At 44.9% G+C, this 24,639-nt stretch overlaps 1 pseudogene; it reads right to left on the bottom strand.

Annotated features, from left to right (window-relative positions):
• Positions 1–5,873: 5,873 nt before the first annotated feature.
• On the bottom strand, positions 5,874–6,701 carry LOC115859157 (general transcription factor IIF subunit 2 pseudogene; annotated as a pseudogene).
• Positions 6,702–24,639: the final 17,938 nt, after the last annotated feature.

The following is a 24,639-nucleotide window of genomic DNA, read 5'->3' as shown; positions in this document are numbered from 1 at the left end:
GAGATAGAGGGGAATCAATGTTTTGGAGGGTTCACTGCACCCTAACAAATAAGCCTTTATTTTATTTTTTAAAATTTATTTTTAGGAGAGTTTTGGGGTGTTTTGTTTTGTTTTTTGGCTATGTCGGGTCTTGGTTGTGACACACGGGATCTTCCTTGTGGCATGTGGGATCTTTCGTTGCAGCGAGGGGGCTCTTTGTTGTGGTGTGCGGGCTTCTTTCTAGTTGTGGCGTGCAGGCTCCAGAGAGCGTGGGCTCTGTAGTTTGCGGCACACGGGCTCTCTAGTTGAGGCGCGTGAGCTCAGTAGTTGTGGTGCGCGGGCTTAGTTGACCCATGGCATGTGGGATCTTAGTTCCCCAACCAGGGATGGAACCCGCATTCCCTGCATTGGAAGGTGGATTCTTTACCACTGGACCACCAGGGAAGTCCCTTTAGGAGAGTTATTTAGCTTTATTATTATTTTTAATTGAAGTGTAGTTGATTTACAATATTATGTTAGTTTCAGGTGTACAAAATAGTGATTCGATATTTTTATAGATTACACTCTAAAGTTATTATAAAATATTGGCTGTATTCCATGTGCTGTACAATATAGCCTTGCAGCTCAAGCCTTTATTTTAATAATCTACTATTAAGCAACTAATATGATCAGTCCACATGGGTACGTTATGGAGGATAAAGACAAACCATTCCCCTTACCTCCTCTGATTCCTCCAGCTAACCTGGGCTATCTGGAACACCAAAGCATCCTTGGCAAATTCACCCATAAGCAGCTAAATCAACTTCTTTATCAAGCCTTTCTCCCAACTTAAAATTTCCTCTTAAATAGGAAATAGTTATTTTCGTTAAAGTTTTGATTTGTGTTAAGCTTTGTTAAATTAATGCCTAAGTCCTGGAATGGCTATCAGGTTTCACTTAGGGAGTTACTTTTCTCCTCTCGCATTGTCCCTATTCCCCAAATCTTGAAAATGTTACCCTCAGGTGACTACGATTGTCATCTTTACTTTTGATCTCTTTCTCATCTGCCCTTTGCCTTCATGCTGAGCTTCAGAATTGGAAAAGAGTAACATCTCTTAGGCCAGGGCTATCCTGCTGCTAAATAATCTCTAAAGAGTGTAGTTCTTGGTAATCCTTGATGGGCTTCTTGTGTGTAGTCCCTTCACCACCCAGAATTCTGATTGCAAGTTCTTTCACTCAGACATCAAGGACGACCATGGCTTAACTGGTACAGCCACAGTGGAAAACAGTATGGAGTTTCCTCAAAAAATTAAAAATAGAACTATCATATGATCCAGCAATTCCATTTTCAGGTATTTATCTGAGGAAAAGGAAAACACTAATTCAAAAAGATGTCTGCACCCCCATGTTTATTGCAGCATTATTTACAATAGCCAAGATATGGAAACAACCTAAATGTCCATCCATAGATAAATGGATAAAGAAAATGTGATGCATGCATGCCCACGCATGCACACACACACACAAGGGAATATTATTCAGCCATAAGAGAAGGAAATCTTGTTGTTTGTGACGATATGGATGGACCTTGAGGGCATTTTGCTAATTGAAATAAGTCAGACTGAGAAAGATATGTTATGGTCTCACTTATGTGTGGAATATTTTTTTAAAAACAACAACAACAGGTTCATACCATAGAGAACAGATTGGTAATTGCCAGAGGGGTAGGGGGCGAAATGGGTGAAGGGAATCAAAAAGCACAGCTTCCAGTCATAAAGTGAATAAGTCCTGGAGATATAACGTACAGCATGGTGACTACAGTTAATGAGACTCTATTGCACATTTGAAAGTTACTAAGACAGTAAATCTTAAAAGTTCTCATCACAAGAAAAAACTATTTTTGTAACTATGTATGGTGACAGATGTTAACTAGACTTACCGTGATAATCATATTACCGTATATACAAATATTGAATCATTATGTTGTATACCTAAAATTAATATAATGATATATGTCAATTATACCTCAATAAAAAAAAGTATGACTATGACTTATTTGAAAGACTCTCAGTGGAGACAAAAATCAATAAGCATTGAATAAATTCTTTTCTTAAATTGAAGTATAGTTAGTTTACAATGTTTTATAGTTTCAGATGTACAACAAACTGATTATATATATAATACTTGTATGATTATATAATATATATATTCATTTTCAGATTCTTTTCCATTTTAGGTTATTACCCTGCGCTACCCAGTAGGTCCTTGTTGTTTATCTATTTTATATATCAAATAAGTTCTTATTTTAATGGTATAAGTAGAGGAGTTTAGTACAAAGCAGGTAGCTTTGGTAGTACCAGGTAGCTGGTACTCTCTCCCTGTCTCTCAATCTCCCTCTCTACCAGTTTTTTCTTTCCTTTTTTTTAACATCTTTATTGGAGTATAATTGCTTCTCTACCAGTTCTGAATATAATTGTTAGCGCCTCTCTACATCTGGGATACAGAGCCACGCTTTGCTTAATTTAGTCATATTGTTCTGGTTAAATGAATTGCAATCCTCAAAATGAATTTGTATGATTTTGATATTCATTTCATTCCAAATACTGTTAACCTTCTATAGCCATAAAGTCCTTGAAGCCACTTTCCTCACTTGCTTTTAAAATTTCCAGAGCTTCACTTCCTATTCAAATTGACTTAAATTCAACCATGAATTGTCCTTAGCAGTCTAATTGGATGGATAGATTTAGTAAATGTTCGTGCATTGAAAGCCATTCACTCATTTAGGGAGAATGCATTGAGTGCAAGTCCTGTGCCACGCGATCTGATGGGAAAGGCTCGTCTGCTCATTCCTCCTCCATGTGCTCCTCTGTGTTGGACTGAAAACGTGTGTCCTCTCTGGGAGCTAGCCCAGGTTGGCTAGCACTACATGCGTCACTCAGAGCATTCTGGAACTTCAATAAGAATTGTTACTTTTTTTGTGTGTGTGTGGTACGCGGGCCTCTCACTGTTGTGGCCTCTCCCGTTGCGGAGCACAGGCTCCGGACGCGCAGGCTCAACGGCCATGGCTCAAGGGCCCAGCCGCTCCGCAGCATGTGGGATCTTCCCGGACCAGGTCACGAACCTGTGTCCCCTGCATCGGCAGGCAGACTCTCAACCACTGCGCCACCAGGGAAGGCCCAAGGATTGTTACTTTTGAGGACATCGATGAGATCACATAGAGCATGATTCCCTTTATTCATCTTCTATGAGTAACTGGAACTCAGATTTCATGGAAGGCTCTCAGTAATAGCAGGAGAAAGTGTGGATGGCCTAGAAAATTAGGTAGACATCTATGACGTGAAGCAGTGAATAAGGAATCACTTAAGGTTTTATACCAGGTGTGGAATAAACAAAACTGGTTGTTTCAGGCAGAGACATTATTTAGAAAGAATGTGACAGGGCTTCCCTGGTGGTGCAGTGGTTGAGAGTCCGCCTGCCAATGCAGGGGACACAGGTTCGTGACCCGGTCCGGGAAGATCCCACATGCCGCGGAGCGGCTGGGCGCATGAGCCATGGCTGCTGAGCCTGCGCGTCGCAGCCTGTGCTCCGCAATGGGAGAGGCCACAACAGTGAGAGGCCCGCGTACCGAAAAAAAAAAAAAAAAGAAAGTATGTGACAAATGGAGACCTAGCTCAGCATAAATGGGAAGGGAGAATATGGGAGGACCTAAGAGCTATTTCCTAGAAAAACTATAGAAAACAAGGAGAAAATTGATGGTAGAAAATATAGTATTCATTCAACCTGACACCATGGTTTCCAGGAGGGAACGTTATGAAGATGGAAAGGTCAGATTTATTCCAAGCGTTCGTAATAGAACAGAAACAATGAGCATGAGTTGGGGACTACCAGTCTAACTGATGGAAGGCCACCATTTCCCCTCTTGGTGGCTATATGACTTCACAGAAGTTACTTAACATCACTGACCACCACCTCCCGTCTTTCCTGTTCAGGTTCTCTGGTACCTACATTCCAGTAATTCTTCAACCCCACTGGGGTCTCCCAGGACTTGATGCTATTTACTTTCCACTATCTGTCTCTCCCCTCCTGTCTCCACTTTCTACCTTTCCATCATTACAAATCTTTGTAAACAGCTTCAACTCTCTCCCCTCTCTCCACCCATCATACTAACCTAGAAAACCTCCAACCCTTGATAACCCCAACTCTGACTCTGGGCCTGTACTCAGCAGCTGATTGTTGTTGGAATAAAGTCACACAACATTGGCTGCCTTCACCTTACTCCCCTGACTAGAGTTACTCCCCCCACCAGTTGAATAAGCAATATTCAAGACTTAATCAAACTAATTTTCTTTTTGCCTCTTACCATCTCTTTAACATTCATTTATGGAGTAACCTCCTTCCCTGGAAGAGACTCTGGCAAACCCGCCTTTTCTTCTCTAGGAAATAAATAGCCCTACAGTCACTTTAGGTCCCAAACAGTCTTGATACAGTGATAAGGACGCCCAGACATGGCTCAGTGTTGAGCCCTCTCACCTTCCCCACGTGGGAACAGCTTCATCACTCTGCTCCCTCCTCGCTTCCTGCTATCTCCTCCCCTATTCATGAACCACTGTTTGGGACCCGCCAACGTGTAAGGATGGAGGAGAAAGGAAAGTAGAATGTGAACTGGTACTCCTGAGATCTGATTTCAAGCCCTCTGGTGTAAGCCAGCTCTGGTTGGCTCTGGTAGATGAAGAAGGCCAGTGCTCTCACAGGTGCCGAGCTGGTTATTGGGAGGTTTCCCATCACTGACACGTCTCTCCTTCAGTAAGCCTGACACAGAGGAAGGCACCTCTGCTCTACGTGTCTGCTTATGATTCCTTCCGCAGCCCTGGCATCAGATGCCACTTCTCAGCCTACATCGACCAAGGTCTCTCCACCCCTCCAGACAGCCCCGTTGGACCCTGGATAACAGCACGCCAACTCCCTCTCTAGCTCCCGGCCCAGAGGAAACATTTGTACCCCTTGTCGCGGCACATTCCAAGAATGAGACCGGTCCCCGTGCAGCAGAACACCCTGAACAACGCAGTGAAACAGACCTCCTCTGGCCTCCAGACTTCCACGTCTAAGACCTGGCGCAGCCAAAATAAATAAAAATTAAAAAACCATTCCTCAACCCCACGTCCCTCAGCAGCCTTTGAAGGATGGGGTGGGAGAGCAGAAGAGAGACTCCACATCTCCCTCGTGGAGCTGCTGAAAGAAAAAAATTATCTAATAAATGACACCAAGTCCTGAGCACAGCACCTAGCCTACACCAAGTGCATAAATGTTAGCCATTATTATTGTCATTGTTGCCATTATCCTTGTCAATTTTCATTTCAGCGCTTGCTGCCGGAGTGGAATCTCTTGAAAAGACGTTTCAGGCAACGATCAGGGATCCGAATTTAAGATACAACTCACAACTCCCTTGAAGTAAGGAAAGGATCTCTAATGCAGCCCGTTTCCACTCCAACAGTCGGAGTCCATCCTCCTCTACCTGCAACTGCCAGTTTTAATTATCTCACTCTCTTACTCTAAATAGTTTTTCATTGATGTTTCTGCATATGAAAGGACCATACGTTTTAAACATTTCAAAAACAACTGTGTTCTTCGGTAATTTTAGAATGTAGAATTTGCTGGCCTCCACGCCTACCCCAGCCAACCCTGCCCTCCACTCCAGGCCCACCCCCGGTCCCACCCCTGTCCAGTTTCTGATGACACTTCTCTTTAGACTGAGAGGAGCTGAGCTCTTTGGGGATGCAGCAAAGACGGGCAGTCCTCAGACAACATTTTCTCCGTTTACATCTTTTTTTATTTCCCTGTTTTACAATCTAAATGTGAATACTTAAAAAGATATTTAATCGTCCTATCTCTTAGCAATAACACAGCCTCACATCACTTTTAGCATCGGAAGATTGTCCCGCTCATGTTGACGCTTCTTGACAAAGGGCTGTCTCGCTCACTCTTAGCTGCTGCCGGACAATACCGGTACTCTGCTTTTAGCTCCCATGTGTTTTTGTGGGGCCCTTTTACATTCTGAACACCGATTTCATTCAAGATTTCCTTCAGGTACGCCACAGGTTGCATGGTGATACCAACCAAGTCCTTTATGTTATAATACTGGTGTTTCTCAAAGGCAGCAAATAGCAAGGTTAAAACTTGGTCTTTATCAGCCTTCACTCTCTTTCCATTTTCTTTCTTTTTCTTCTCATATTCAATATTGTACTGATGATTGGCAACAGGTTTATAATTGGTCGTGACTACCTTCTCCAGTTTCTGCACGGTTCTGGCAGGTTTGGAAGACTCCTCTATTTGCTTTCTCTTCAGCCTCGTGTAGTTTTCACTCAGAGCAGGTCTGCATTCTCCCCGATGTACCACCGTTCCTTCCAGGGAGAGCTGATCCGGTGCACGCTCAGTCAGCACTGTGAGGACCTGGCCTCTGACCCCCTGCAAGACAAGCTGATGCTCCCTGGGAGCAATGACCGGGGCAGGTTGTCCATCTGTACCCCGAATGTCTGTAAGTTCCTTATTCAAGATAAATGAGATTTCAGACTTTCCCCGATTTTTGGCAATCTGCAGCTTCCCTACTTCACCGCTTCCAGAAGCTTCAGACCACTGCTGTGACAGGTATTTAGGAAGCTTCACCAACCACATCCGCTGGTTCTGTTGGATTCCCTCCAAGCTGAGTGGAATGCTCTGGGGCTTGGGTCTGCTGCCTCTGGAGGCCATGTGCACCTGAGCTGAGGGTGCAGAGGGTGGGCCAGCTAGGGATGAAGAGGAAAGCAGGACACCAGAACCAGCTGCTGGAGTCCAGGAACCTAGCAAGGAAATAAAAAACACATGCTGACTTCAGAAATGTTATCCTTGTTAGAATCTAACGAGTGCTATACAACAACTGTCAAATGATTCAGAGTAAGGGAAGATGGGAAACCATCATAAAAGTGGGGAGTTTGATAAACGAACATCCTGAAAACGAAGTACTTCAGCAATTAAAATTACAGGAGCTCCTATCTACTGATGTGAAGAGTTTTCTAAGACACAGTCATCTCCTAAACGCCTTCCCTACCACCCTGTTTCTCCCTGTCCCTCTCCCCTGCTTTATTTTTCTCCAGAGCACCAGTCAACGTGAAATATCCTAGATAATTTGTATTTTGTATATTTATTATATTATCGTATCTCTTCCCTACTAGACTGTAAGCACCATGAGGGTAGAGTTTGTGGCTTTCAGTGCTGTAGGCATTTAATAATTTTATTTTATTTTTTTGAAGGAATGAAAGGTCTTATTTGATTGGTTTGTTTGTTGTGAAAAAATGGAGTGGAGGTGGACACCACGCCCTGCGCCCCGCCCAGGTCCCACCACCCAGAATTCAGATATCCTGCTTTGCCCTCCTGCCTCCACACAAAATAAGAGGCATGGAGGGCCTTGGCTTGGGGGCACGTCCTCCCTGCCAACCTGGCCTGAGCACAGGGAGAGACCCTGACACCAGCTGTTGGCAGAGACATCGAGGCCACAGAGGTTAGCAGGTTCCAGGTCTATATTTTGTTTCTTCTTCTTCTTTTTTTTCCCCAGACCTGCATTTTGAGGTCCAGAGCACAGGCGTCTGCAACTGACTTGCAGGCAGAGCAATCCTGCCTCACAGCTCCTAAAGCCCACCGTGTATCAACCACCACCACTGTGGCTTCAACAACCTCTGCTCTGCCATATTCTCTCTGACCTAAGTGGGGAAAACTTCCAATCCAAATCCATTTAAACCAGAAGGAGCCGAGAGGCTGTATTTCTTAAGATAACCTCTCTGGGTGCCCTCATGCCTAAGGCATAGAGAGCAAAGAGTGAGCATAATTTTACAAAAGGAAGCCAGTTAGGAAGCCCCTTCTACCAGGCTGAGACTCACCAGAGCAGGCAGAAAGCTGTGCTGAGCAAGGCTTACAAGGAAGGGTGCTCCCTGATGAGCAAAGGCTCACTCAGGCCCCAGGCTGCCTCTGCCTGGAAGGGAGGACACACTCCCTCTACACAGCTCTATTTATTGCCACCTTTAGGGAGTTCCTTGATGGGATTGGGTTACAACCACCCTGGAAAGCCAATCACCTTGATTCAGTTATGGGTTTTTCCCCAACTCTCCTAAAGCATACCCCTGAGGGTAGATAGCTTAATGGATTATTTCCTCCACTGAACCCACTTTCCTTAATTCTCCAGTGTAGGGTGGGTTCGAGGGAAGGCAGCTTGCTTCAGCATCTTTAGAAAGGCTGGAGATGCAGGTACTCTAAAGAGTTATTCCTAGTCCCTGACCAGCCACTTTGACTCTGAATTAAAATTGCTCTCACCATCTTCTGGTTAAATGCAGAAAGTCCTCTTTTCCCCTCCTGATTGCTCCCTTCATCTTGAAACATTCTCTTCCCGTGGGTTCCATGATGCCCCCTGCTCCTGGGTTTCCTCCTGCCTCTCGAACTGCCATTTCCAGTCTCCTTTGTGGGCACCTCAGTGTGTCTTGGGCCATAACTGCTGTTCCTTGGTCCCAGGTGCTGTCCCTTCTCACTCTGCACACCTTTTGAAGATTATATTTCTGCAGAATCCTCTCAAAAGGGCAACCATAGTTCAGATCTCTCTCCTGAGCTTCTGGCAGACCACCCAAATGCCAACTGATGTCCTGCAATGCACACAATTCCTAATAGGTCAAAACCGGGACCCATCACCTTCTCACACCTTCTCCCCCCGAACAAACCTGCTCTTCCAGTATTCCCCATCCACCCTGTTTCCTAAACCAGAAACTTGAGTGTTAAGCTTACTTCTCCCCATATCTCGCTCCAATGAGCCAGCAAGTTCTGCCCATTCTGCCTCCTTAATTCATCTCAAATTGCTCCCACTATCCCTGGCCCAGTTGAGGCCACTCTACTTTTCTCTCCTGATTCAGTGCAATAGCTTCTTCACTGAATTTGCTTCCTTGGTCGCTATATTGCACACACTGGAGTCAGAGTAGTGTTTCTAAAACATGATTCTGGTGTGTTTTTTTTTTTTTTTAATTTTATTTTGGCTGCATCGGATCTTAGTTGAGGCACATAGGATCTTCGTTGAGGCATGAGGGATCTTTCGTTGCAGCGTGCAGGCTTCTCTCTAGTTGTGGCGTGTGGGCTCTAGAGCGTGCAGGCTCAGTAGTTGCAGCGCGCGGGCTTAGTTGCCCTGTGGCATGTGGGATCTTAGTTCCCTGACCAGGGATCGAACCCACGTCCCCTGCATTGGAAGGCAGATTCTTAACCACTGGACCGCCAGGGAAGTCCCTAAAACGTGATTCTAAATATGTCTTTCTCTGCCTTCCCTGGTGGTGCAGTGCTTAAGAAGCCTCCTGCCAAGGCGGGGGACACCGGTCCGAGCCCTAGTCCGGGAGGATCCCACATGCCGTGGAGCAACTGAGCCCGTGCGCCACAACTACTGAAGCCCGCATGCCTAGAGCCCGTGCTCCGCAACAACAGAAGCCACTGCAATGAGAAGCCCGCACTCCGCAACGAAGAGCAGCCCCCGCTCGCCGCAATTAGAGAGCCCGCGCACAGCAACAAAGACCCAACACAGCCAAAAATAAATAAATAAATAAAATTTTAAAAAAGAAATGTCTTTCTCTTTCTTAATAGCCTTCGGAGCCTCCCCACCTTTCATAGAATGAAGTCCATTCTCTTTCAGGTGGCTTACCAAGCCTTTCTAGAAGGGACTGATGCTCAGTTTAATCTCTTGCAGAAACACCCTAAAACTCCGCTTGTAAGGAGCTTGTAAACTCAATTAAACCTCCATTGCTCTCTCTCGCCACCAGGTGTTCGTTATTATTTCCTTTCACCGACATTGCTGCCGTAGTAACCCCACCCCACTGGCTCAGCTAATTCTTCTTCCCAACCCCTACTCCCGCACAGGTTCCTCCCCAGCCACGTGACCCGCGCGACGCCATTCTTCTTAGAAGGTCACCTGAGAAGTTTGCTCTCTCTTTCCTGAACCACCAAGTCTGACACAGGTACGCTCCTAGTGCTTGACAGTGTCTCCTCTGTCAGCACTGGGCACATCTTTCCTAAGGACCCTTTGTTTATTTGTGTCCCCATTATATGGTAATCACTTTGTGACAACAGATCGTGTCTGTCTTGTCCCTCATGAATGTCAGCATAGGAGTTGCTAAATAAAACTTGGTAGCGTGAGTGAAGGATTGATGGAATCCTAAACTGGCACTGCCTTTTTGGAAAACCATTTGGCCGTATGAAACTAGAGCCTAACCCTCACAGATGTCGCCTCTGGGCAACGGAAGAAGACAGCATAGTGTAGTGAGGGCTTGAAGCACATGCTCTGGAGATGGGACGCCCAAGTTCAAACCCTGACCCTGCCACTTACTGGTTGTGTGGCCTTGGGTTGGGGGTGGGGAGGTGTCACTTAACCTCTCCATGCCTCCTCTTCCTCATCGGAAAAATGGGAATAATAATAGTATAGTACCTACCTTATAAGGTTGTTACGAGGATTAAATGATTTAGTAAAGTGAGTGACATAGTGAGGGCTCAGTAAATGTTAGCTTGTTATCCACTAGAGTGTCAGTTCCATAATGGTAAGGGGTTTTGTTTTGTTTACTGCTGTATTATATAAACAGTGTCTGGCATCAAATACGTGCTTAAAAGATATTTGTTGGGCTTCCCTGGTGGCGCAGTGGTTGAGAGTCTGCCTGCCGATGCAGGGGACACGGGTTCGTGCCCCGGTCCAGGAAGATCCCACGTGCCGCGGAGCGGCTGGGCCCATGAGCCATGGCCGCTGAGCCTGCGCATCCGGAATCCGTGCTGCGCAACGGGAGAGGCCACAACAGTGAGAGGCCCGCGTACCGCAAAAAAAAAAAGATATTTGTTGACTAAATAGGCAAAATTCATATGAAACTAATTTTATTTCAGCGTATTCATAATGGGAGCCATGATTCCAACCCAAGCAGTTTCTTTCGGCATCCAGGTTCCTAACCTCTACTCCTACTGCCTTAAGGAGCTAAATGTAAACATTTTAGGGGAACCAGAGGAGAACGTTTTCATTGCAACCTAGTGGTTGTCAGGTTTTCCTGAGGTAAACACAAATCATGAAGACTTAGGCAAGCCTAACTACACAAAAATGAAAATGTCTTTACAGAAGATTCCATAAACTAAAAGGCAAATGACAGACTGTAAAGAACTAGGTGCAACATCTAAAACCAACAAAGGATTAATAACTGGATTATATATAAAGGTCCTAACAATCAACAAGAACATTATTCTGTGAGTGTGTTTTGGGGTGAGGTTAGCATTTAAATAGGTGGACATTTGTTAAAGCAGATTGCCCTCCATAGTGTGAGTGGGCCTCGACTTATCAGTTGAAGGTCTGAATGGAACAGAAGACTGGCCTCCTCCAGGCAAGAGAGAATTCTTCAGCAAATGGCCTCCAGACTCAAACTAGAGCATCAGCTCGCCTGGTTCTCCAGCCTGTGGGCCCACACTGAAGTTTTTGGATTTGCCAGCCTCCATAATTGTATGAACCAACTCCTTATAATAAATGCCTATATAGTAAGTATCACATTAATATATTATTGTAATTAAACATGTTATAAATGTTATCTAAATATATATTGACTATACATATACTCTAATAATATATTATCATGAATATATTATTATAATATAATTAACATAAATTTATATAATCTATATCTGTCTATATCTCCTATTGGTTCTGTTTCTCTGGAGAATGCTAATTAATACAGCCCATTAAGAGTTCAGGGAAAGGAGTATGCACACACATATACATATATACATAAGGTAATAGCACAGAATACACTGATAAAGCAGAAGTTCTGGCCCCAGGTGGGAGGCTTAATAATTCTATAGCCTCCCTCTTCTGCCCTGAATCATAGGAAAGAAAGAAAAAATATTTTAATAAATTTTTACAATGCTAGTAACCAACAAGCATTTCTTCCAGTGGACCAGAAACTGTTAGGAATCCCTGAAAACCATAACTAAGTTAGTTAACAGGACATGTCAGTGACAAAAATGAGTGCACAAGAATCCTAAACATTTGATGAATTCTAAAATCATAGAAGAGAGAGACACAACAGAGACAGAAGAGCCCAAGGAAACAGAGCAAGCAGAATAGGACTTTAGAAAATTACTATTCTCAGAGATGAAAGAGGTTACAGCATCATAGACATTAATCAGCTAAAGAGCTTGGAGATCAAAAACTTAACCTGAAATAAAATATTCACTGGAAGAGGCCCTATAGCAGCATGGATGCAGGTGAAGATGAGATCAGTGAGCTGGAAGATTAAGCTGAGGAATTCTTTCAAAAGATATCCCCCGGGCTTCCCTGGTGGCGCAGTGGTTGAGAGTCCGCCTGCCGATGCAGGGGACACGGGTTCGTGCCCCGGTCCGGGAAGATCCCACATGCCGCGGAGCGGCTGGCCCCATGAGCCATAGCCGCTGAGCCTGCGCGTCCGGAGCCTGTGCTCCGCAACGGGAGAGGCCACAACAGTGAGAGGCCCACGTACCGCAGAAAGAAAAAATAAATTAAAAAAAAAAAAAGATATCCCCCAAACACAAAGATAGAAAATGTTTTAAAGGAAAGTTAAGAGACAGGTCCAGAAGTTTCAACATCCATCAAATAAGAGTTCCAGAAGAAGAGAAGATACTGGAGAAGAGAGACCGCTCAAGCAATTCTCAAAGGGATTTCCCAGAACTGATGAAACCCTCAATGGAAAGACCTCACCAAGGACTTGGCAGAATAAACTGAAAAAGGGAGATTGTAATGAAATTTCAGAAACCAAGTATTAAGAAAAAAATCTTAAAAGCACAAAGAAAACAGATTCCCTATCAATGGAGTGTGCATCATATTGACTTCAGAGTTCAGATGAAAATTTACAATACTCATTCTAAAAATACAGTGAAGCAATAGCTTCAAATTTCTGAGAGAAAATAACATGGAACCTAAAATCCTAAACTCAACCAAATTCTCATTCTGGTGCGGGGGCTTGTCCCCTTGTGTTCCCATCCCACTTCCCAGTGTAGTCATTTAATGGAAAGAGCACAGAACCAGGTGCCAGGATTCTGGTCTTGGTATTGTTACTCAAGGCTGTGTGCCCTGGGCAAGTGTCTTTGCCTCTCTGGGCATAGTTTCTTCTTCCTTAAAATGGAGGTAACATCCCTGTCTGGTGAATGTCTAATGAGACATTGAGAAACGTGTGGGAGCGTCTAATGCAATGACTAGAGGGAGGCTCTAAATTCTCCTTGACCCATCCCCATCCCCCTGCTCCAGGTCCTTCTTCCCCCAGTGCCCATACCCCAGGGCCGTTTGAGCTCAGTTATTGCTTGGTGAACCGGTCAGCATTAGTGTTTCCTTCATGTTCAGGCCCTTTTCTGTGCATATGCAGCGGGCTTTTCAATGGTGGGAAGATAAGAGGCTTCTTGCAGGTTCTGACGACGGCTAGACAGGGATAGAAGGTGCCTTTCAAGGATGGAGGGTGGGCATCTCCATTGCCTCTATCCAGGGTGGGCCCTAATGAGCAGAGGAGCCCCCTCTACATGCTGGAGAGCCCTGCACTTTGACCCACTCCCTGGTCAGCCTGGGATTGTTTTTATGAGCTCTGGATTGGATTCTACCCAAACTATGCCCCTAACTGACCGTTGGGTGACTTTGGACAATCCTCTGGGCCTTTGTTTCTTAATTTATAAGATGGAGAAAGCTGTACTCATGGATCTCAAAGGTATCTTCCAAGTCAAAATGTCAGAGAATTTTGGACTCTCTATTGATGGAATCTGAGTCATAATGGCATCAAGCAAAGAAAGAATGCAGAACACGGAGGCCATCACTTCTCAACGGAGAGCCATGAAGAAGAAGCTGCCCTGTCTCATTCCTGTCCAACCTCCTCTTCGTCATACTTCTCTCCTTGCCCCAGCTCAGCTTTCAGCTCACTTTCTTCCTCCTGTCCTGCCTCTTGTCCCTATGACTTCCCTGTCTGTTCACCCTGTGCCTGCCTCAGTCACCAGCAACTCAGACCAAACTGGTCCTCTTCCTACCACATGCCCAGACTGTCTCCCTCCTCTTACCAGTTTTGCCCCTTCCCACCTCCCTGCCTGGGTCACCTCTACCCTGGCCTGTCCCCCTGCCCCTCCTCCTCACCCTGCTTCTTCCCCAACCTGCATGGGCCTTGGGCCCAGATAAGTCGCCCCTGCTCCTGCTAGGACATCTGCCCCAACCAGTCCTCACCAGGCCTGATGATTCCCACCCTCCATTATGGGGCCTTGTGTCCCTACCAGTGGGGCACCTGGCCCATCCCAGAACTCCCGAGAATGTGGTACGCAGCATCCTGGTTACTTGGTGGACATGGGGGGTACTGGATGGTGACCAGCAGGCATACAACCTGGAGGGGCACCTCCCTCAGGTAAGGGTCTCTTTCTCAAGATGGGGTTCTCAGCTACTCCCATGTCCTGGTTATCTTGCTGCCTGAGTTTAGCACATGTGTCCATTCCCATTCCTTACATCAAATATAAATAGAGATCGTATTATTTTTATATAAAAGACTCCACAGGGAGTAAAGCTTAGGGAAAACTGCAAGTGGACTCTGAATTCTAACCCATGTGCATCTCAACACTGATGTCATGGACACTGATACACACGCAGACACACGCTGTCCTGCGCTAACAGTTCCCAGTCGCCATAACCCTGTACGGAGATCAGCTCAGTAGCACGAGGCAGCTTTGGCCTGAGGATGTTGTGAGTGGAATTCTCCTGAGACATTCTGTTCTCCCGGCCCTTTTATACAGTCCAAAACTCTTGGTTTGGAGCTCTCGGTTTGCTTCTATAACATGTCAATCAGTTGAGGTCCATTTGGCCACAGTTCATAACATGCTTTTATCATCTGCCTGGGCAAGGTCCCTTTCTTGTTCATTTAGATACTCGCTTTTATGCCCATTTCTCACTTCTACTCCCCTTATTAAAAAAAAAAACTCTCAAAATATTTTGACGTGTATGTATTCTTGCAAAATATGTGGTATTATTTTGTGAGCTGTACTTGTTTTTAAAGATTTTTTTGATGCAGACCATTTTTTAAAGTCTTTATTGAATTTGTTACAATATTGCTTCTGTTTTGTCTTGGGTATTTGGCCGGAGGCATGTAGGATCTTAGCTCCGCAACCAGGGATCGAAACCATACCCCCTGCATTGGAAGGCGAAGTCTTAACCACTGGACCGCCAGGGAAGTCCCTGTGAGCTGTACTTTTAATTTTCATACATGGTATTATATGCTGGACTTCGGTCTGTTGACTGCCTTTTCACCCAGCACTCTATTTTTAAGATCTATCTGTGTGTGTTATGTCATCTGTGCTTCTAACTTCTGCACTGTATCCCGCTGAGTGTCTCCTCCATGTTATACTCATCCACTTCCCCAGACAGATGGCTACATAGATTACCTCCAACTCTCCACCATGGCGGACAATTCCAAAACGACCATCCTTACACATGCTCACTTTTTTCTTTCTTTTTTTATTGAAGTATAGTTGATTTACAATGTAGTGTTAATTTCCGCTGTACAGCAAAGTGATTCAGTTATACATATATATACATTCATTTTTTTTTTTTTTTTTTTTTTTTTGCGGTACGCGGACCTCTCACTGTTGTGGCCTCTTCCGTTGCGGAGCACAGGCTCCGGACGCGCAGGCTCAGCGGCCATGGCTCACGGGCCCAGCCGCTCCGCGGCATGTGGGATGTTCCCGGACCGGGGCACGAACCAGTGTCCCCTGTATCGGCAGGCGGACTCTCAACCACTGTGCCACCAGGGAAGCCCTACATTCATTTTTATGTTCTTTTCCATTATGGTTTATCTCAGGATATTGAATATAGTTCCCTGTGCTACACAGTAGGACCTTGTTATTTATGCATTCTATACATACTAGTTTGCATCTGCTAACCCCCAACCCCCACTCCATCCCTCCCCCACCTCTCCTCCCCCTTGGCAACCACATGTCTGTTCTCTATGTCTGTGAGTCTGTTTCTGTTTCATAGATAAGTTCATTTGTGTCATATTTTAACTTCCACATATAAGTGATATTATATGATATTTGTCTTTCTTACTTCACTTAGTATGATAATCTTTAGGTCCATCCATGTTGCTACAAGTGGCATTATTTCATTCTTTTTTATGGCTGAGTAATATTCCATTGTATATATGTACCACATCTTCTTTATCCATTCATCTGTCAATGGACGTTTAGGTTGTTTCCATGTCTTGGCTATTGTGAATAGTGATGCTATGAACATTGGGGTCATGCCCAACTTTGATACCATGTGGGAGCTCGCTGAGATGGGTGCCCAGCACTCGGAGCACTGAGTTAAAAGGTGCTCTAGTCAATCTTCCGTTATTCACATTGTGTTCTTGTTAGGAGGAGAAATAGTTCATTGTATACATATATTCATAAGGCAAGTTCAGTACACGCCCTCTGGGCCATTGATATGCCTGAGACCTAGGAATTGAAATTCTCAAACTCACAAGATTTCTTTTGGTTTTGCTGAGGTGAAGGCTTTTATAACCAGTCCATATTTTACAGATTTGTGGAGTTTTGAGGCAAGTACACACATACAGATCAAGACTGTGGGCTCTCCACTCGCCCACCAGCACCAGCAAACATTAGCTACTGGGTCACTACCCATCATTAGGCCTCATTTATAAAGGAGCTGCATGCCAGACTTCTGCAACTTCTTTACAATTTGTTCTCATAATTGTCAGTATTACTATTCACAGTTGTTACTGTTATATGTCAATCCGTGATGCCTCCCACTGTCAGAGGCTGTCAGGATCTTTAGGGGGTTTCCTTTTCTTTAGGCAAGTTGCTCCTCCTGCATCCCTTATCCCTGCCTGGTGGGTTGGCCAGTCTTGAAGGGCATCTCCCTTTGTCATTGTCCCCTCACACCACCTGTGCTTATGACCAAACCATGAAAGATGCAGGACCAGTGGTGGCTGAGCTAGAGAAGAATGCGGGGGCCTACCCCCAGAGAGAACATGATTGGACTTTCCTGGGCAACTTCCTTCCAGGCCCACCATCTCGTCTGTTTCCCAGGAATAATCCAGAATAATCCTCTATGACCTCTAAGGCTTTTCCGCTCTGAGAATCCACCTCCTGCAGGAAGAGGGAGGTTTCCAGTGTTTGGATCAAAGCTGTGATTTTCTCCAAAGGCCTTTATCCTGGAATTGACAAGGTAGCAGGGTTTGGAAGGCAATGGTATTCTACATCCTACACAAGCACAGGTATCTGATTTATAGATGATATTTTAAAAATAGACACTACTGAGGTATAATTTTCATAAAATAAAATGCATCCTCAACATGATTAATATAATCAACACTGGTGTATGTTACATATAAAAGTTGTTACAAGAGCAAATCCTGAGTTCTCATCACAAGGAAAAATTTTTTTTCTTCTTCTTTTATTTTTGTATCTATATGAGATGATGAATGTTCATTAAACTTACTGTGGTAATCAAAAAAAAAGCATCCATTTTAAGGGTACAGTTGGATGTATTTTGATAAACACATACACCTATGTAACCACTGCCACAATCCAGATGTATTTAGAATGTTTCCATCATCTCCCCCAAATTCCTCTGTGATCCTTTGCAGTCAATACCATCCACCCCAAATCCTCAGGCAACACTGATTGACATTTTTCCCTATAAATGAGTCTCATGTGGTCTAGAATTTCATACGACAATATTTACTCTTGTGTCTGGTTTCTTTCGTTCAACGTGCCATTTTTGCCATACATCTGTGCTGTTGCCTATATCAGTAGTTCTTTCTATTTAGTGCTGAGTGGTATCCCATTACACTAATCTTCCACAAATTACTTTTCCATTGCACCTGTTGCAACAGTTATCAATTTGTTGCCTGTCAACTCCAAACCTACCCGCCAATACCTGCTCTGGGATAGTTGGATATCCCCCTTTTCGCGTTTCTCCTTTGCAGTGAGTACAATATTAAGCTGTGTCAGTAGATGGCGCTGTGGAGGGACACTGCAGGAAGAAGAAACTTTTCCTGGATCAAGTGTGCTTCTGTTTGCTTCTCTACCTCCACCTGCACTGCTGCCAGAGGCATGTCCATGGGAGCATCCATTAATGTTATGTCCCAGCTGTGTGTCCAGAACATGCCTGTGAGCTCACAGCCCCAGGCCTAGCCCCGTGTCCACCTCGCTGGAGCTTCCCATGGCGGACTCTGTGCACCTCGGGCACCGTCCTGCTGGTGAGCAGGCCTCTGATTTCCCTATGCACCAACCTGCCAGCCTCCATCACCAGCTCCCTGGAAGGCTGTTTCCAGTGACCCTCCAGACATGGGCACACACATCCTAGGACTTCATCACTCAGCCTGCAAGTAGGTTCCTGACTCAGACTCTCCAAAGGTGCTCCCTGCCAGCCAGTACCCCAGAGGGATGTTTCCTAATTGCCTGGAGGCTATGGACCAGGCCTGGCTTGGGCTCCCGGCACACCTCACATCGCATTACAAATTTTTCAACAAGGTTTGATTTCCTGATTGAAGGAGAGGGCCCCTTCCAGTCTGTTCTTTCCTTGGACACTCCCTCAGCTTTAGAATATTCTGTAGATTTCTCTTTAAAGCTTCTACAGTGATAGAGTTGATAATTTTTAACATTAAAATTTCCTTGTTCACTGGACAGCTACATGTAAAAGAATGAAATTAGAACACTCCCTAACACCATACACAAAAATAAACTCAAAATGGATTAAAGACCTAAATATAAGGCCAGACACCATAAAACTCTTAGAGGAAAACATAGGCAGAACACTCTATGACATAAATCACAGCAAGATCCTTTTTGACCCACCTCCTAGAGAAATGGAAATAAAAACAAAAATTAACAAATGGGACCTAATGAAGCTTAAAAGCTTTTGCACAGCAAAGGAAAACGTAAACAAGACCAAAAGACAACCCTCAGAATGGGAGAAAATGTTTGCCAATGAAGCAACGGACAAAGGATTAATCTCCATAATTTACAAGCAGCTCATGCAGCTCCATATCAAAAAAACAAACAACCCAATCCAACAATGGGCAGAAGACCTAGATAGACATTTCTCCAAAGAAGATATACAGACTGCCAACAAACACATGAAAGGGTGCTCAACATCACTAATCATTAGAGAAATGCAAATCAAAACTACAATGAGGTATCACCTCACACCAGTTAGAATGGGCATCATCAAAACATCTACAAATAATAAATGCCAGAGAGGGTGTGGAGGAAAGGGAACCCTCTTGCACTGTTGGTGGGGATGTAAATTGATACAGCCACTATGGAGAACAGTATGCAGGTTCCTTAAAAAACTAAACATAGGGCTTCCCTGGTGGCGCAGTGGTTGGGAGTCCGCCTGCCGATGCAGGGGACACGGGTTCGTGCCCCGGTCCGGGAAGATCCCACATGCCGCGGAGCGGCTGGGCCCGTGAGCCATGGCCGCTGAGCCTGCGCGTCCGGAGCCTGTGCTCCGCAACGGGAGAGGCCACGACGGTGAGAGGCCCGCGTACCGCAAAAAAAAAAAAAAAACAACTAAACATAGAACTACCTTATGACCCAGCAATCCCACTACTGGGCATATGCCCTGAGAAAACCATAATTCAAAAAGAGTCATGTACCACAATGTTCATTGCAGCTCTATTTAGCCAGGACATGGAAGCAACCTAAGTGTCCATTGACAGATGAATGGATAAAGAAGATGTGGTACATATATAAAATGGAATATTAGCCATAAAAAGAAACAAAATTGAGTTATTTGTAGTGAGGTGGATGGACCTAGAGACTGTCATGCAGAGTGAAGTAAGTCAGAAAGAGAAAAACAAATACCATATGCTAACACATATATAAGGAATCTAAAAAAAAAGATGGTTCTGAAGAACGTAGGGGCAGGACAGGAATAAAGACGCAGATGTAGAGAATGGACCTGAGGACACAGGGAGTGGGAAGGGTAAGCTAGGACGAAGTGAGAAAGTGGCATGGACATATATACACTACCAAATGTAAAATAGCTAGCTAGTGGGAAGCAGCCGCATAGCACAGGGAGATCAGTTCGGTGCTTTGTGACCACCTAGAAGGGTGGATAGGGAGGGTGGGAGGGAGGCAGACGCAAGAGGGAGGAGATATGGGGATATATGTATATGTATAGCTGATTCACTTTGTTATAAAGCAGAAACTAACACACCATTGTAAAAAAAAAATTTCCTTGTTCAAATTACTGTGTGGTTTCTATATTTTGATTGACCCCTCACAGATGCATTAGACATTTGTATTGTTTCCAATTTGGGGCTATTATGAATAAAGCTGCCATGAGCATTTTTGTCTTTGGGTGGACATAGGCCTTCATTTTTCCTGATAAACAGCTAGAAGTGGAGTTGCTGGGTCTTGGGGTAAGTGTATGAGAACTTGCCAAACAGTTTTCCAAGGTGATTAGACTATTTTACATTTCCATCAAATTGGCAATTGTGTATCTTCTTTCGTGACACATCTGTTTAAGTCTTTTGCCCATTTTTTCTTTGTCCTATTAAGTTGTCATCTTATTATGAGTCATAATGGTATCTTTCAGAGAGAAGAAATTTTAACTTTGATGAAATTCAATTTATCTTTTTATTTTTGGGCTAGTGCTTTTTTTTTTTTTTTTTTTTTTGCGATACGCGGGCCTCTCACTGTTGGGGCCTCTCCCGTTGCGGAGCACAGGCTCCGGACGCGCAGGCTCAGCGGCCATGGCTCACAGGCCCAGCCGCTCCGCGGCATGTGGGATCCTCCCGGACCGGGGCACGAACCTGTGTCCCCTGCGTCGGCAGGCGGACTCTCAACCACTGCGCCACCAGAGAAGCCCTGGGCTAGTGATTTTTATGTTCTAAGAAATCACTGCCTACCATAATGTTGTGAAGATTTTTTTCTATTTTCTTGTAGAAGTTTTTAACTTTCATATTTAGGCCTATGATCCATTTTGAGTTAATTGTTTTGTATAATGTGAAGTAAGGGTCACGGTTCATATTTTTCCACTGAAATATCCAGTTGTTGCAGCACCACTTGTTGAAAAGATTATTGAATGACTTTGGCACCTTTGTCAAAAATTAATTATTTCTGCAGTGTTCTGTTCCACTGATCTATCCTTATGCCAATACCATTGTTACTTTACAGTCAGTTTTGCAATCAGGTAATATAAGTCTTTCAACTTGGTTCTTCCTTTTCAACATTGCTTTAGCTATTCAATGTTCTTTGCATTTCCAAATAAATTTTAGTATCAGATGCCAATTTCTTCAAGAAGCCTGCTGGGATTTTTACTGAAAGTGCATTGAGTCTAAAGGTAAATTTGGAAAGAACTGACATCTTAACAATAGTGTGCCCTCCAATCCATGAGCCCGGTATGATTAGATCTCCATACGTTCAGGTCCTTAATTTCTGTCACACTGCATCTCTCTGCCCATCCTTCTGCAATTACATCTCCCTTTGACCACGGCTGGGAAGTTTTCCACTTTTAAAGACCCAGATCATTAGATTGGGCCCGCTCACATAATGCAGGATAATCTCCCTATCTCAAAGCCCTTAATTTAGTCATATCTGCAAAGTCTCTTTTGCCGTGTATTAACATATTCACATGTTCTGGGCATTAGGGTGTGGGCATCTTCAGGGGCTTCGTTATTCTGCCTGCCACACTTCACTGCAAATAATGCTACGATGAATATCCCTTGTACATGTCCTTTTTTTTTTTTTTTTTTTGTGCGGTACGTGGGCCTCTCACTGTCGTGGCCTCTCCCACCGCGAAGCACGGGCTCCGGACGCGCAGGCTCAGCGGCCATGGCTCACGGGCCCAGCCGCTCCGCGGCACGTGGGATCCTCCCAGACCGGGGCACGAACCCGTGTCCCCTGCATCGGCAGGCGGACTCTCAACCACTGCGCCACCAGGGAAGCCCTCCTTGCCATTTTTGACATTGTAAATCACTATTCTGTAATCTGGTTATTCACTTCTGTCCATAATGCCATTCATTAAATAGAAATCCTTACTTTTAATGTAATCACATTACACAGTTTGTAATGTATGATTTGTGCTTTTGAAATATTAAAAGTTCTTCCTTGTCCTTGGTTCACAAAACTATTTCTTTAAAATTTTTCTTTTATTTATTTATGGCTGCACCTCTCAGCATGCAGGATCTTAGTTCCCGGACCAGGTATTGAACCCATACCCCCTGCATTGGGAGCTTGGAGTCTTAACCACTGACCGCCAGGGAAGTCCCTACATTTTTCTCTTATTAACTTTACATTTTAGGGACTTCACTGGTGGTGCAGTGGATAGGACTCTGTGTTCCAAGGCAGAGGGCCCAGGTTCAATCCCTGGTCAGGGAACTAGATTCCACATGCATGCCGCAACTAAGAGTTCACATGCCACAAATGGGGAGCCCACGTGCCGCAACTAAGGAGCCACAAGCCGCCACCAAGGACCCCATGAGCCGCAACTAAGGAGCCTGGCTGCTGCAACTAAGACCCCGTGCAACCAAATAAATAAATATTAAAAAACAAATGAAAAACTTCTATGCCTTATTCCTTAAAAAAAACTTTACATTTACCTTTCAATCTTGGGTCTAAGATAAACTATCTAGGGCTTATCTTTGCATCTTGGTGTAGGAGAGTGTATGATCAGGCCAGTCAAGATGGCTGTTCTCTCTCTCTTTTATTTTTTTGGCCGCACTACACGGCTTGGGGGATTTTAGTTCCCCTACCAGGGATTGAAACTGCGCCCTTGGCAGTGAAAGCGCAGAGTCCTAACCACTGGACCGCCAGGGAATTCCCTCAAGATGGCTGTTCTCTTGCTCTCTGTAAATCCCCTGCTCGACCAGTCCCTGTTCACTCACGTGACTATCCAATCCACTTAATAGTAGGGCTTAATCAGTAACTGCCTACCTGCTTGTCCCTTGCTCCAGCCGCCGGTTTCCCTGGTAACTGATGAGCCAACCTGACATCAATTTCCCCTGTAAATGGTAGCCTCCCTCTTCCCTGAGAAGCGAAGTTTGCTGTCATGGCCTGCCTGCGTACCTGCCATAGTGGGGTGTTGCTCCAGGACTTTTTGCTTCGGACGTGTAAGATTCCCCTCCAATAAGGTATTGATGTCTCTGTCGCTGTCCCCAGGCTCTTCTTCCATCTCAAGGCTAAACAATTACAAGGCTTACAGGCCTGCGGGGCATAGCCCAACAATTGGTGAACCAGTCAGGAAGCTGATGAAACCCGTGAGTGCCAGGATGTCCGGAGATAAGGATGGGGAATGGAACATTGAGGGGGGTGATCCTGGTGGCAGTCCACTAGCATGTGGGGCCCTGTGGCAGCTGACTACCACGAGAGATGTCTTTTTCTTCCATTATGTTGATGATATTCTGTTAACCTCAGAGTCTCTCTCCAGTTTAAAAGTAGCAGTCCCGTGCTTGTGACTCATCTGACTTCACAGGGACGGCTGGTGAATACAGACAAAACACAAGGACCTGGATTATCTACAAAATACAAACATAACCCTGACCCACCACCCCTAAACAACTACAGACACAGGCTTTAGGGATATTAACTCAGGGACAGGCTTGCAAATTGGACGTGGCCAGTTACTCAGAAGAGTTTGGTAAAGGCCTGTGGCAACGGCAAAATAATGAGAGTACCCTTGGACTGCTGGTCCCAGCTGTGGAAGGGTGCAGAGCCACCGTATAGTGTGATGAGACAGCAGCTATGTTCAGTCTACAGCGTGTTACAACAGGTGGAGGACATCATAAAAAGCCTACCCAAGTCTTTGAATGATGCAAAAAAACCTGTTCCGGGTCTAGAACAGCTGTGTGTGACATCGATAGCAACCAAAGATCCCATTTTCCTGGCCATGAAGTTCAGGAATGGGCCAATAAAAATGACATACGCTAGCATTTCCACCTACCCTACAAGCCCACTGCTGCCAGGCTAATTGACTACTTAAAACAACAATTGAGACGGGATTCCTGCTCTCAACATGTGGACCAGGAGGCTAACTCAAGTCCTACGATCTTAACAACGCAGGAGCAATCATTCTAGTGCCCAAGCCACGTTAACCCAGAGGGAACTAGTCAACACCATCTGAGTTCAACTGTTGACCACTGAAGGACTGAAGGACCATTGCCAACTGTTGCTCAGGACAATAACTGACCCAGTCACTTTTGCCCTTATCACAGGATCTACCCATAGTGGGGGAATATGTTATAAAATGGCCCTGGGACTGGCAGGTAAGCCCCTGGTGGTTTGGGGTTGCTGCCCCGTGGGGAACAGGATTAGAAAGGGACTTACAGATTTCACCTGTCTTCTACCCAGCCCCACCTAAGACCACTAAGGTAATTAACCCAGGCCCCATACTAGAGAAAGACATCATTATATTAACGCTGTGGTTCGTTGTTATACCACCTCTCCAGTATTCGGCACTGGCTTTGGGGACAGAGGGTGGACAGGTGATATGGCAGACCAGGACAAAAACCACAGGCAGGGGTGGTATTAGCTCAGAATGCTCTTACTGCTTTGATTTTGCATGATGGTCATGATCTCCCATGGTGCCTGTTAAACATCTCACATTTCCTCCTAGCCCGAGTGGAGGGAATCAGTTCACGGACTGGGTGACAACCCACGTAGGGGCAAC

The sequence above is a fragment of the Globicephala melas genome, chromosome 1 (assembly GCF_963455315.2).
Source record: "Globicephala melas chromosome 1, mGloMel1.2, whole genome shotgun sequence".
Taxonomy (NCBI): Eukaryota; Metazoa; Chordata; class Mammalia; order Artiodactyla; family Delphinidae; genus Globicephala; species Globicephala melas.
This window is presented reverse-complemented; position numbering and strand designations above follow the sequence as displayed.